The 14486-nt window shown below is 45.3% G+C and overlaps 1 protein-coding gene across 5 annotated transcripts in view; it reads right to left on the bottom strand.

The window, feature by feature from the left end:
• The window catches only part of ZFYVE9 (zinc finger FYVE-type containing 9), a 179112-nt gene that overhangs the window by 114144 nt on the left and 50482 nt on the right, over nt 1–14486 (bottom strand). For all 5 annotated transcript variants that reach the window (XM_004588672.4, XM_004588673.4, XM_058655022.1 and 2 more), the window contains exon 2: nt 8538–8649. The gene's annotated coding sequence lies outside the window, so the exon portion shown is untranslated. The remainder of the gene's footprint in view (nt 1–8537; nt 8650–14486) is intronic.

Genomic DNA, 14486 nt, shown 5'->3' with positions numbered 1-14486 from the left:
TTTTCAGGTTTATTATGTTCTTGTTGTTGTTGTTGTTGTTTTAATTTTTATTGCTTTTTCTTTTTGTTTTTTGTTCCTTTTTTATTTTTTGGTTTATTATGTTTTTATTTGAAAGGCAGATTTTACAGAGGTAATAGTAACGAATATCATTATTTCTCATTATGAATAACTGTTGTTTATGTAATTACATCCTTAAATATCTTTCGTAAAGTTGGACATACGGTGACAAATTCTTTTAATTTCTGTTAGCTTTGGAAGATCACCTTTTATCACCTTCATTTGTAAGTGAGAAGTTCGTTAGATACGTAATAGTTGACTTGATAGTTCCCCCACCCCTTAGGTCTTAAATTATATCTCTCCATTCTCTCATAGCATGCAGAGTTTCTGATGAGAACTCTGTCAATTTTTCCAGATACCCGTTAAGGGTAATTCAGCATTTCTCCTGTGAACATTTTATTTTTTAATCTACTGTTACAGTAATATTTCTTTTCAAAATATTTATCTAATTTGAAAGTAAAAATTACAGAAAGAGAGACCTTCCATTAGCTGGTTCACTCCCCAAATGGCCACAATGGACAGAGGTGAGCTGATCTGAAGCCACGAGCCAGGAGCTTCTCCTCAATCTCCCATATGGGTGCAGGTTGCCAAGTACTGGAGCCATCCTCCACTGCTTTTCCATGCAATAACCAAAGAGCTGGATTGGAAAGTGAAGCATCCAAGGCTCGAAGTCACACGCATATGGGATATCAGTATTGCAGGCAAAGGATCAGCATATTATGCAACCACACCAGCCCCAACTCCTGTATACACTTTAGAAACTTCTATGTTTTGCTGTTAAAAGTCTGACTGTAATATGCCACGATGAAGATCTTTTCTGATGTCTGTTACATCTATGTGTCAGTGAGGACTGTGGTTTTATCACTCTGACAAAATCTCCTAGTTGTGTGCATGAGCTGCAGCAGCCTCTACTTGTATTAAGAGGGTCCTTCTGGCTAGTTGCCAGGCATCCCTGAGGAGGGACAAGGAAAAAGCAATGTGCCTTCCCTTCACAGGGTTAGGTGGGCATGCGGCTTCCCATTTATACTCCAAGTTGGACTCAAAGATGGTATGGTCCAAAAGATTCTACTTTGGGTAATATCACCAGCGACAATGGCTGCCGCAGATTCCTCTCACCTCACTTCAAGAAGATGACGTCTTGTCCAGTCCAGCTGCAGGAGTTGCCGCGTGACCCGTTTGCTAATGTACATCTATAATGTCCATGCTGCTCCACCACATCTGTCCTCTCTGCAGAGGTTGCACTGCCAACTTCTCTCAAATTTTCCGCTAGGAATGTATTTCCTCCACTTTTCTTCTGTTATCTTCTCATGGTCAAAATCTCACATCTTTCCCCTATTAATCCATATTGGATCTATTTTCCTCATCTTTATTTGTGATACTTTGATCTTCTCTCACCTTTGTGATACAGTTGCATGCAATTTGCATTTTAGGTTTTTTAAGTTTTCTTCTGCTTCATTCTAAGCATCTCTTCTAAATATACAAGTTTGATCTCGTTCACACCGGAGGTTTTCCCAAAATGCCTAATTATTAAACATATTAAAGACTAAAAATCAACTGAAAGCTCTTCATGTATGGCTTATAACCCAGTGCATGGTGATTGGGTAGTAACAGCTATTTCACTGGGTAACTCCATTTGTCAGGATATGTAGGTCTTCTCTTTGTAATCCAGGGAAGAATTAAATGACCTGTAAGGGAGTACAAGATGTAATATCTAGCAACCTCTTTCTGGAACAGCAAAGGGTTGAAGGGAGGGTCTCACCTTTACAGAAGATTTCTCTTTATTTCTGCTTTCGCCATGGTGCCTCATCCCTGATCTGTCATGGCTAACATTTCCAAGTCGTTGAGACCTGGTTGAAACTTGAAAACTTGAGGACTTAGGAGTCTCCTAACAACCTCTTTTGTCTTTTTGCTTCTAACACTTCCCTTTTTCAGTCTATTAAACAAAGACTTTCCAGAATTCAGAGATCCCACTTGCTCAGGATGGATCTGATTGTACCTTTTATAATCCTTCCACTGGTACCTCCTCATGATAATTCATATCAAGTACAGTACTTCACATATCTGATATTAATTATCAATCATCTACCTTCTATCAACTGTTGTCCATGATACCAGGGTACAATAACAAATAAGACAGTGTCCTTGACCTAAAGGAGTCCAGTGTCTCACAGTGAACACAGATGAATATATTTAAAATACAAAACCCTGCAGTAGGTACTGGGTGCTGTGGGTCAAAGAAGAGGCAAATTCCAATCAGAGGGAAGCATGTATTATTTGGGGTAGGGCAGGTTTCTGTAATAAATATTCAAATAATAATTTCTCTGTGGTACAAATAAGACAGAAGTTTATAGCATAATGATTAAGGCTAAGTTGTCCAGCTTTCTAGGAAACTACCCAGTAAAGATAGTCAACTCTGTGCCACATATTATAACAATACTAAGTCAGATGACAATCTGCAAGGATATTATAGATCAACACATTGCTTTACTCCTGGATAAAAATGTGATACTATAAAATGTTGGATGGGGCCCAGCACAGAAGCCTAGTGACTAAATCCTCACCTTGCATGCCCAGAATCACATATGGGTTCCAGATTGTATCCCGGCTGCTCCACTTCCCTTTCAACTCCCTGCTTGTGGCTTGAGAAAGCAGTCAAGGATGGCCCAAAGCCTTGGGACCCTGCACCCACGAGGGAGACCCAGAAGAAGCACTATGCTCCTGGCTTCAGATCAACTCAGTTTCTTTTTTTCTTTTTTTTTTTTTTTTAATTTTTTTTCTTTTTATTGTATTGTTGTTGACAATCTTTACATAGTGAATTACAGTTAAAGGAAAAAGAAGGAAAAAAAAAAGGTTTAGGGGGATAGGAAAATGGGTAATGCTATTATGTCCATATTGTTTCCATCACGTATCTGAGGTAAAGGGGGATATTGAGGGAGAAGCCCCACCCGGTTTCCCGCCCATCCCGAGTCCCGGATGTGGGGCATGCTCTGAGGTATGTGCTCAAGTGAAGTTAATAGTTCTCCAGTTATGAATCGCTGCCAGTTTCGCTCGATGAGGTGGTCCACCAATTGATATGGTCCATCATAAAGTCTCCGTTTGCCCCATAATTTGCTGCCAACATATAGCTGAGATGAATGATTGTCCTGTTCTGTCTTCTGTCTTTTCTTGGTTAGAGTTCTGAGTCCAGCAGTTCGATTGGGGAGATCTCCAAAGATACTTTGAGGTATTCCCAGACTAGTTTCTTGTATGTTCTAGCAAGCACAGGGCCCGGCACAGTCCATCACCCCGATCAGCTGGTGGTTGCAATTGCTGGGTTGGTTCTGTTTTCAGTCCCGAGTTGCACTGGAACCAATGGGTGTTGCAGTCCAGTCTGGTTCGGCCCTTACATCACCCAGTGGGAGCTGCAGCCTAGTAGGGGCGACCCACAATAACCCCCACCAAGCCCGCCCCCTACCCTGGTTTGCCAGTATGTGTAGCAGAAGACCAGTCTGTCCCCCATCCCATTTGGCTCTGGTACTTGTCAATGGGTATTAAAGCTTAGTTCTATCTAACCAACTCAACCATCCAGCCCTCCCAGATGTTGTTGAGTGCCTCTCTATCTAGCCATCCCAGCCCCCATCCTAGTTTTCATGCCCTCCCACGGGAATAGTGACCCAAGAAGGGGGAACCCACTTTTCCCTCCCAGGTCTCTCTGTCCCGGTTTATGCACTCTTTAGGTGGTCCTGAGATTTGACTCGACAGAATTAGTCCCCAGTGCCAGCTTCTGCCAGCTGATGCTGCGGCCCTGATCTAGTCCACATGCAGCGCACAGGTGTTATAGCCTTGCTTGGTCGGGTCTGTCTCTATCCCAGCCCACGCTCTCCAGTGGGAGTAGCTGACCGGCGAGGGGACCAGCCCCTTAATCCCCCCGCCAGCTCTGCCCCTTCCTTCCTGGATCTCACGTGTGCTGGATGGGTGCTGCATTCACATCCAGTACAGGCAGCCACGCCCTGGCATTCCATAATGTGTACTGGCTGTGTCGCAACCAAACCCGGCCCATCCCACACTCTGTTCTGGCGCAGATCAACTCAGTTTCAGTCACTGCAGCCACTTGGGCACTGAACCAGCGGATGCAAGATTTTTCTCTCTGTATTTTATTCTCTCTATAAATCTGCCTTTCCAATAAATCCCTTTAAAAATGTTGGATGGACAGAAATTCTTACCTCAGTTCAGACAAATAATAGCTCAAGAAAGGCAACTGGTTGGTAGGTCACACTTACTATTAGCACTGTTCTAAGGGATGGTTCTCTCACTTATCAAAGATGGATTGAAGCTACATGTAAGCTGAGTTAAAAAGTAAAAAGACAAAGTAGAGGCAGTATGCCAGTCTATTAAAAGCATAGACCTGAAAATGGTACACATCATTTCCACTGATATACCTTTAGCTAACCTACTCAAGTAGACACATTTATATTTATTTATTTTTTTAAAGATTTATTCATTTTTATTGAAAAGTCAGATATCAGGGAGGAGGAGAGACAGAGAGGAAGATCTTCCATCTGATGTTTCACTCCCCAAGTGAGCCGCAACGGCCGGTGCTGCGCCGATCCGAAGCCGGGAACCTGGAACCTCTTCCAGGTCTCCCACGCGGGTGCAGGGTCCCAAGGCTTTGGGCCATCCTCGACTGCTTTCCCAGGCCACAAGCAGGGAGCTGGATGGGAAGTGGAGCTGCCGGGACTAGAACTGGTGCCCATATGGGATCCCGGTGCGTTCAAGGTGAGGACGTTAGCTGCTAGGCCACGCCGCCAGGCCCCACACACATTTACATTTAAAGAAAGCTGGGTGGACTGCAAATCTACCAACTATAGCTTACCACAAAAAGGAAAACAGATTTTGGTGGATTTCAGGGATAACTGGTAGTGCTGGAAACAGTTGGTAGAAAACTTCCAAAAGCGAAAATGCCTGCAGGATAACATTGTGCGAGGGGAAGGCAGAGAAGGGCAACCACATTCTGACACGCCAGTGTTAGAAGGTTGAAAGAGAAGAAATATCTTGCCAAGTACACATCCAGAAAATCTGGATACAACTGTCCATTGCCTCTGTTGCTACTCTTGACTAAAGAGAACACAGCTGTTTCCTTTCATACACTGTTTGCCCCTTGCCTTTCCTCATAACTTACAGAGCAAAACCAGAGATGACAATCAAGTAGGTACCAATCTATAGGGAAATGGTCTGAGCACTTTCTTTTTTTTCTCTCTCCTTCTCTTTTCTATGTTTTATTTAACAAATTTTATTTTTGATAATGTTTACATACTTGGTCAGGGTGGGATGGGTCAAGGATAACAGGAAAGTAGATGAGACCATTGTTTTCAAATTTCCCTTTTTCTTCTTCCTGTGTCTGGGGGAATTGGGAAGAAAGAGAGGAAAACACCACCCAATCTCCCAATTGCCACTCTACCCGGGATACGGAAGGCAAACCAATGTCATCGCAGGGTCCCCAATGTGGAACATGCTCTGAGGGTTGTATTTAGCACTTTCTACAATTCTGAAATGCTGTCGATCTCACTGATCCAAGGAAGAGGAAATTCTTCCAAGATCAATAAACTGATTTAGTCCATCTTAGTGTATCCATTTGCCCAGATATTTGCTACCAATACTTGGCTGGGGTAGTTCATCTATTTGTTCTGCCTTCCTTCTCTGTTAGGGTACCAGATGTCCCTTGCAGGCTCCAATGGACTGCTATTTCCTCCATGTGCATCTGAGGATGCCATCCACTGCTCCATCTAAGCCACTGAGGAGACCCAGTACTGATACATGCACTCCAAAACCAGATCACAGATCCTGAGATTCTCCCCATGGTTGGAGTTCTCAGTCCAGCAATTCAGTTGTGGGCGGAGGGGGGGGGGGGCTGTTGGAAATCCCTTCAGAAACTTCATCTGAGGTGATCCCAGACCTGATCCTTGTGTGTGCTTGCACACACAAGACGCTGGTAGATACAGGGTCTGGCACAGAATGTCACCCACTTCAGCCTATGCATTCAGTGGTGGTTGCAATTGCTGGGTCAATTCTGTCTCCCACCCTGTCTCTTATATAATCCAATGGGTGCTACGGCCCAGCCCAACCGTACTCACCATACACTTGGCCCTCACGTATACCAGCTGGAACTACAGCCTAATCAGAGCAAACCACAATAGCTCCCACTAGGCCTACCCTCAGCCTTGGTTGCTATGCTTGCCAGTATGTGCAGCAGACTGGTCCAGTCTGTCCCACATTCCATTTTGTTCTTGTACGTGTCAGTGGGTGATAAAGCCAAGCTCAACCCACCAAACTCCACTATCCAGTCCACTTGAGCCAATGGGTGCCAACATCTGCCTAGCCATGCCTTCCCCAGCCCTGGTTCTCATGCTCACCAGTGGGAGCTGCAACCCAAGAAGGAGATGCCTACCATTTCCCTACTGGGCCCACTGCCACTCCCAGATCTTACACTCCCTAGGTGGTTCTGCAGTCTAGCATGACAGGATTTGTCCCTACTTTCATCACTTGACAGCTGATGCTACAGCAACGCCCAACCAGTCCACACCACTCTGGCTAGTGCATGGTACATGCAACAGTGAGTACAGTCGGTTAGCACAATATGTGGACAGAACAGGTGTCGTGGCCCTGCCCATCCTAGCTTGCCCCTGGTCCCAGCTCTCACTCTTACCAGTGGGAACAGTGGCATTCACAGGCCCCCTACCAGGATCGTACTAACCTCTCAACCTCCAGCCCCTGCCTGGGTCTTTGTGTGCTGGTTGGGTGTGTGGTTCAGTCTGGCATGGCCTGCAACACCTCGGCATTTGCTGGCAGGTGCTATAGCCTGGCGCCCTAGTGTGCCCCCTGGTTCCAGCTCATGCTGGTGGGTGCTGCAGTGTAGCCCAGACAAGCCAGCCAGTTGGTGTTGAGGCCCAACATGCTTCATCCTGACCCCTGTCCTGATTCCCAGGTTTGCCAGTGGGTCCAGCCTGGTACTCCCCCAGACCTGACTCACACCTATGCCAGCAGGTACTATAACCTGGTCTGGTCTGCACTACTCCTAGCCTTGGTTCCTGTACTTACCTGTAAATACTGCATCATGACAGAGGAATGCCCTAAGCTCCTCCATCAAGGCACTTCCCAGACACAGATCTTGCACGCACCAGTGGGTTCTTGGCCCAGACTTAGTCCATCTCCTATCTCGCCAGGAACAGTGATTTTGCCCAACCTGCTCACACACATTTCGGCTTTACTATTTGATGCTACAGCCCAGTGAAACGTGGTCCACACCCAGACACATTTTTTGCATGGTTCAGCAAGGGTAGAGACCTAACTAGGCCCACCTCGCACCCATCAGTGGTGCTGACTCTCGTGAGCACCACTGGGTTCTGGAATTTAGCCCAGTCTGGGTGCTGGAGCCTAAGCCCAGAACCAGTCAACACCAATGATGAGGGACATTGCAGTCATGTACAGACCACTTCACTGCCCCAGTTTTGGCTCTTGCACTCACCAGTGTCAACTGCAATGCAGCCAGGACACCTCCTTTGCTCCCCAACCAGGCTTGTTCTCAACCACAAATCTTGCTAGTGGTTGCCCTGACCCAGCATAGCATAGCGCACGTGCTGTCTTGCTCTTTGCCTCTGCATATTGCAGCCTGGCCTGACCCAGCCCTTCCCCAGTTCCAATTCTTGCTGGTGGGTGCTATAGCCCAGTCCTGCACAATCTGCTTCAAATTCTGGCTCATGCAAACCTCTAGGTGTTATAGACTAGCCTGGCATGACCCACACTCTAGCCTGGCTTCTGCACATCCCAGTGGGCTAAGGTATGCTCAGTCCTGCCTGGTCCACCCCTCTCCAGAACCACTCTACACACATGCCAACAGGTGGGGCTACCTTGCCCAGGCTGACCAGGCCTGAACGACATGCTCTCCAGTAAGTCTATGGCCCACCATGGGAGTTTCCAAGTTCCCCCACCAGGCCCCCTTCCAGCCTCAGCTCTCATACATGCCAGCAGGTGCTAGACCCTTACCTAGCATAGCCAGCAATCTCCATCCCAGCCTTTGTATGAGCTGGTGGATGTTGAAGTCTGGCCCGTTCCACACCCTATTCTTGGGTATGCCTGTGGAGCTAATTTAGCTCTTACACAATAACTAAGAAAAGTAAATTACTTTAAAGGGGATATTTGTACCACTACTTGATCCTAGCAATATTGTTAAAATCTATGTTACTTTCATGCTGAAATTACCATTTTATGATCAAGAGAGCAGCAACCTAATTCTAAAAGGGAAGGCATAGAACCAACAGTTGTGATACAATTTAACAGTAATTTTAAGACATCCTTTCTCTCTTGATTTAAGTAAAACATTTTAAAAATTGTACTGCTGATTGAGTCAACGTTTAAATGAACCAAGCAGCACAAATACAAATCAACATTATTTCAGTAGCTTTCTTAAATTGAATCCCTACAAGAAATAACACCGGTTTCCTTACCTTTTTCCCTTTACACATGTGCTAAGGAACAGGCTTCTCTGTGCTTACTCATCATGCTTGCTGTATCATCAGCCAGTCGTGCTGATTCAGATTTAGTATGTTCTGTGTGATCCTAAAGAAAAAAAAAATACACTGGTCATTACATTTGCTAAAACAATAAGCCCTAAATTTCTTAATATGAACCTATCACAGTCACACAAATAAACACAACAGAGTTTAAACATTAAATTACAACTACTCCTTAAAATTTAAAGACTTGGCTAGCACAGAAGGTAGCAGCAGAATACATTACATTGTCTAAGAAGGCCAAAAGTTGAACCTTTCAATGAAGAGATAAGAATTTTTGCACACTAGCTTTAACGGGGTAACAAAATAAAACACCAACAATGGACACTTTCTTCCCAATGACTTTAATTATGGCAATTTATAAGAACACCATTTATGTTATAAGGCCTCTAAGAAGCCAAAGCTATCCCCCAGCTGCAGGTAACTGCCTAGATTGCACTGTAGCCTGACAAGTGTTACACCACTAGGAGAAAACCAGCTAGTAGTTGGGAGGCATCTTGGACACGGCTAATGTCAAATTTGTGTTAACTATACCACTGTGCCAGGATAGCTGCCTATCCTATTAAAAAAAAAAAAAAAAAAAGCTATGCGGAAGGTAGACGCCAGCACATCAGCAGACAGGGTCTGGGGACACGAACCCAAGTGTGCACGGACTCTGGGTAGGCAGCAGGGCCGTAGCCTGGTGCAACACACTGCCAGAGGAACAGGCTTGGAGATGTGAGCGATTGCAGGAATGGAGGCTGTGGATTGCTCAGGACAGAGGGTCTGGAAATGTGGGGAAGGGAGGACTGAAGAGGGCAAACATGACAAATGAGGAGTGACTTCTGAGCAACTTCCACCAACCAGACTACTGCACTTGCAGGTAAATGAGGGGGCTGAGACTGGGTGATTTAGAGGAGGGAAACCAAAGGACCTTTTGGGGCCAAACTAATATACCCACCCACATGCGAGACCTGAGCTGGGATTGTAGGTCTCAACCACCACCTACCAGCACACATGAAAGCAACGGTTGCTGGGTCTGGCCTGCTGGCAAGGTTTGATCGCAGTAACCACCAGTGAGCACTGGGGCAGGATGTGGACTATGTTAAGCTGGGGCATGACACTAAACAGTACGTGAGACAACTGGGCCTGAGAACAGATTCTGTGGGAGGCTGTGGGCTCGCCCCTGTGGGACTGCCATACCAGCTGGTTTGCTTGAGGGTTAGGGGTAATGACAGGCTGAGGTAGGCATGATCATGGAACTCACCAACACTCATGGGTACTGGGGTTGGAAACAGCCCGGGCTGGCCCAGGCTATAACACCCACAGGGACACCTAAGAACTGGGTGTGAGGCAGGCCAGCACTCAACCTCCACCAGTACAAACAAACGCCAAGACTATGAGGGTGAAGGGAGGCAGACTGTGTTAGGTAAGGGCCTAGCACATCCTGACATGCATGAGATTTGGATCTGGGAGTGGGCCCGGTAGGAATCTTGGGGGAACTCCCCTGGTGGGCTGTCACTCCCACTGGTGAGCACGAGAGTCAGGGCTGCTTCTTCACTTGTCCACAGGTATGTGAATTGGCTCTGGGGGATGGGAGAGGGAGGCAGACAAGGCAGGGCCAGGCCAAACCATAACACATTGGTATATGCAAGAGCCAGGCTAGAGTATGCTATGCAGAGCTAGGCTAGGCTGTCACACCTACCAGTTTGCATGAAAGTGTGGGATGGGGGCAGACTGGGCAGGGACAGCCTGCAGAAACCCAGCGAAAGTTGGGACTGGTAGCATGCCAGATCAGTCCAGGTTGCAGCATCTAATGGCAAAGGACAGGACAGAAGATGAGCTATGCCGAGCTGGGTCAGAGCAACCACCGGTACATGTGAGATCTGTGGCTGGAAACCAGCCTGGTGGGGGAGCGAAGGGAATCCCCAAGTTGGGCTGCAGTTCCCACTGGTGAGCGCAAGAGCTGGAATAGGGGCAGTGAACTGGGCTGGACATCGTTGCAGTTTCCCTCAATGTGGATGTAACCTGAGTCTGGGATGTGCTACTGGGTTAAGCTCCAGCATCCACTGGTTCTTGAAAGAGCCAGAGTAGGCAGATGACAGGCTAGGCTAGGTCTTGGCACTCATTGAATCATACAAGAAGTGGGTCTGGGTATGCACCAAGCAGGGCTGAGCTATAGAACTCAACACTAAGAGCTAGAATGAGTGTGGGCTGATTAGGCGAGGTCACTGCATCTGCCAGGTTAGTAGGTATGCCAAGAATCCACTGATGTACACCAAGATCTGTGACTGGGAGGTGCCCTGATGGAGGAGCTTGGGGAAATCCTGTCAGGATGCAGTCCCTGCAGGTGAGTGTAGGAACCAAGGCTGGGAGCAGTGCAAACCAGACCAGGTTATGTAGCACCTTATACATGTGGGTCATGTTTGGTGGCAGGCTAGGCTGGAACAGTTCATAGTACCCACTGGCAGATGTGAGAACCAGAACATGGATGCAGGGTCCCAAAGCCTTGGGCCATCCTCGACTGCTTATCCAGGCCACAAGCAGGGAGCTGGATGGGAAGCAGGGCCGCTGGGAATAGAACCAGCACCCATACGGGATCTGGCACATACAAGGTGAACACTTTTAGCCGCCAGACTATCGTGCCAGGCCCCGCACAGTGGATCTTAGAGGGCCTGGTGGCATGGCCTAGTGGCCTTTTAAAAATCTCACATTCCCAGAGACCAGAAAAAATACAGAATCACTGCTTGGGGAACTGAAAAAATAGGCACATTTATGATGTGTTTTAAATGAGAACAGGCATCGATGCTTAGAAATAAATGTACATCTATCAAAAGACTAGATCACATCAGAAGTATAAAAGGATCATGTCATTTAAAATTATCATGGCTGAAGTGAGAATGAGCAAACATTTTCCTCATCTAATCTTTAGCTAAGAGAAGATATTTCTGAACAACTAAAGTTAGCTCTGTACGTGTGTATGTGTATGTGTGTGCGTGTGTACTCACATTTTAATGCAGGAGGAAAGACTAATAATGTAATGGTTAATTTTACGTCTCAACTTGAGTGAGAAATGGAATGCCCATATTTAAGACTATTTCTGTATCTATGAAGTGTTTCTGGATGAGAAGATTGTAGCATTTAAATCAATACACTGAGTAAGGCAGACTTCCCTTCCCAATATGAGTGAGCATAATTCAATCCATGAAGTGCCTGAATAAACAGAAGAGGGAAGTCAGAGGAATTTACGCTCCCTGACTGATTTAACTAGGACATCAATCTTCTCTTATCCTCATCTGGAACTTATTTCACTAGCCACCCAGTTTCAGAACTATATCACAGGCAGACAGAAGACTGTATAACTTCTCAGCCCCCTAAGCCTGTGGACCAATTCTTCATAATAAATTTAAGTACTTAGACAGACATGCATGCTGTATAAATAAACATACACCACCATGCAAATGTATGAAAATACACACATACACATGATCTGCATGACATGGATTTTATTTATTTGAAGCATCCTTATAAACACCAATATTATTACAGAGATTCCTACAAAATTCTAGGCTTTTCTACATGAATTGTATTTCTTTTCTTATCCAGCCTAAGCTGGCAAAGCCATGGCCCTGGTTAAGTCCAACATCTCCCTTCTGCATACATTCCCAGAAGCAGCTGAAATGGGCTGAAGGGAAACCACACAAGATGGTAACTGGACTCCAATCACATCTATTGACTCCAATCACATCTATTGACTCCAATCACATCTATTGACTCCAATCACATCTCCATTTTCCTCAACCCGCTTTCAACCTTGCACCCTCTTCCCTTCTTCAGGTATGCCTGATAGCCTTTAATTCAAACTACTAGTAATTCAATTCTTTCAGAAAATCTATCTTTGGTCTTTGGCAGGCCAAAGAGGAAAAATAGCTACACGGGGAATGCTTAAATAATGGTAAAACCAATAATTTCTTGTACCATCTTCCCTTCAGTCTTTGGAGATTCCTGGATCTCTACGTCACTGATAGAAGGCTCTGTGGAGGTACTGCTGTGCTTTTTGTAACGTCTTCTGCAGGCAACAGCTATTTTTCAAATAGGTTGAAGACCTTAACCCTTTCTGCTTGTTGAAATCTCTCATCCACGGTACTTTCTCTTCTGTTGTTTCTTTAACCATTTTAGTCAGGGTTTGGGGAAAGAAATAAAGTGTATGTGTGTAAGTGATCTTAAGTCCCAATCTTATCTCTGACAAGTCACATAATGAAATAAATCATTGCATTTTTTTTCTCAAAATAGAATTAAAGCAGCTAGTAAACTAACAAGTAAATTAAAATTCAGTGAAGAAAAGCAAAGGGAGGGAAAGACATACATAGGTGATAAATAAGGACATGCAGTGAGTAACATGGAAAATGTAATAACTTTACATAAAGAACATTTCTTGGGTTAGAGACAAATAGTTTTCATCTAGAATGGGCTCTTCATAATAAAAATAAAAACTCTTACCACCTTTTGATATTACAGGAACACTTTCAGAGGAATAGAAAATTAGTACTAAATTGACAGATCTATAACATGGAATACATTTTAAAATGCCTTGGGGTTTCTTAATTTTAGCAGTTCTCTATCCCAGCTTTTAAAAAGTGTATGCTTATGCAGTGGTCCTCAGCATTGTGACTGTATGCTGGTTATGCTGCTCTTTTTCATAATTCAAGAAAATGAATTTGTTTGAAATGACACTCACTTAAAAAGTGCCTTGGGGACAGATTTGAGTTAAGGTCAGGGTAACCTTCTATATTCACATAATATTGTTGTATCTATAACACAATTCACATTACACATACTTTCTCTTTATAAAACTCCCGGACCCACCTAAAGCATACAGTGCAACCAAACAGAAAGCTCTTTTTCTTCATCTTCTACACCAAGGCACAGTACTTAACACACAGTAGATATTCAAAAGAGATGAAATTATTTAATTAACTGTAGCATATAATACACTTCCAAGGCAAGGATTCTAAACAGATAGCTCCTAATGGGCTGATGCAGTAGCCTAGTGGCTAAAGTCTTCACCTTGCATGCTACAGGATCCCATATGGGCTCTGGTTCGTATCCAGGCCATTCCACTTCCCATCCAGCTCCCTTATTGCGGCGTGAGAAAGCAGTCAACAATGGCTCAAGGCCTTGGGACCCTGCACCCACATGGGAGACCCAGAAGAAGCTCCTGGCTTCAGACTGGCTCAACTCTGGCATTGTAGTCACTTGGGGAGTGAACCAGCAACGAGCTTTCTCTCTTTATCTCCTTCCCTCTGTATATCTGCTTTTCCAACAAAAATAAACAAATCTTTAAAAATAAAATATATTAAAAATAAATAAATAAAATAAAGTAAAATCTAAAAAAAGAAACCCTAGTTACCAAACCAGAAAAACAATGAGAAACCAGAGACATAAGATATGGCCAAGCCATCCTGCCTCAGGCCAGTCGGGGGCTGGGGTGGCTCATCCGGGCCTGAGGATGTGCACTGGCAGCAGGGTTAGGGGCAAAGTACCAGCAGGATAAGTGGGGACCTGGGAGTGAGTGTCTAGGCAGATGGTACGAACCTGGGGATCTCTCTATATGCTTGGTCCTGGGCAAGATGAGGAGAAAGAAGGGGAGAGGCCCAGGTTAGCACGCTGACCTAGTGTTTTGGGGGATCAGACCTGTAGAAATTCAATGGGCCTGGATCACAGGTGTGTGGAGAGGTAAGATACAAGGCAGCACTGGTATCTGGTGGATGGGCAGAGCTCCAGACTAGCACACCGCCCACTGGGCTTCTGAAGGCTGGGTGGAAAACACGTGCATTCCTGGACACACAGATTGGGGACTGATTAGGGAACAGAGCAAGCGGGGAAGGAGGACCACTGAGGGAG

This window comes from Ochotona princeps, chromosome 2 (genome assembly GCF_030435755.1).
Source record: "Ochotona princeps isolate mOchPri1 chromosome 2, mOchPri1.hap1, whole genome shotgun sequence".
Taxonomy (NCBI): domain Eukaryota; kingdom Metazoa; phylum Chordata; class Mammalia; order Lagomorpha; family Ochotonidae; genus Ochotona; species Ochotona princeps.
Note: the sequence above shows the minus strand (reverse complement) of the source record. Positions and strands in the feature narration are given on the sequence as shown.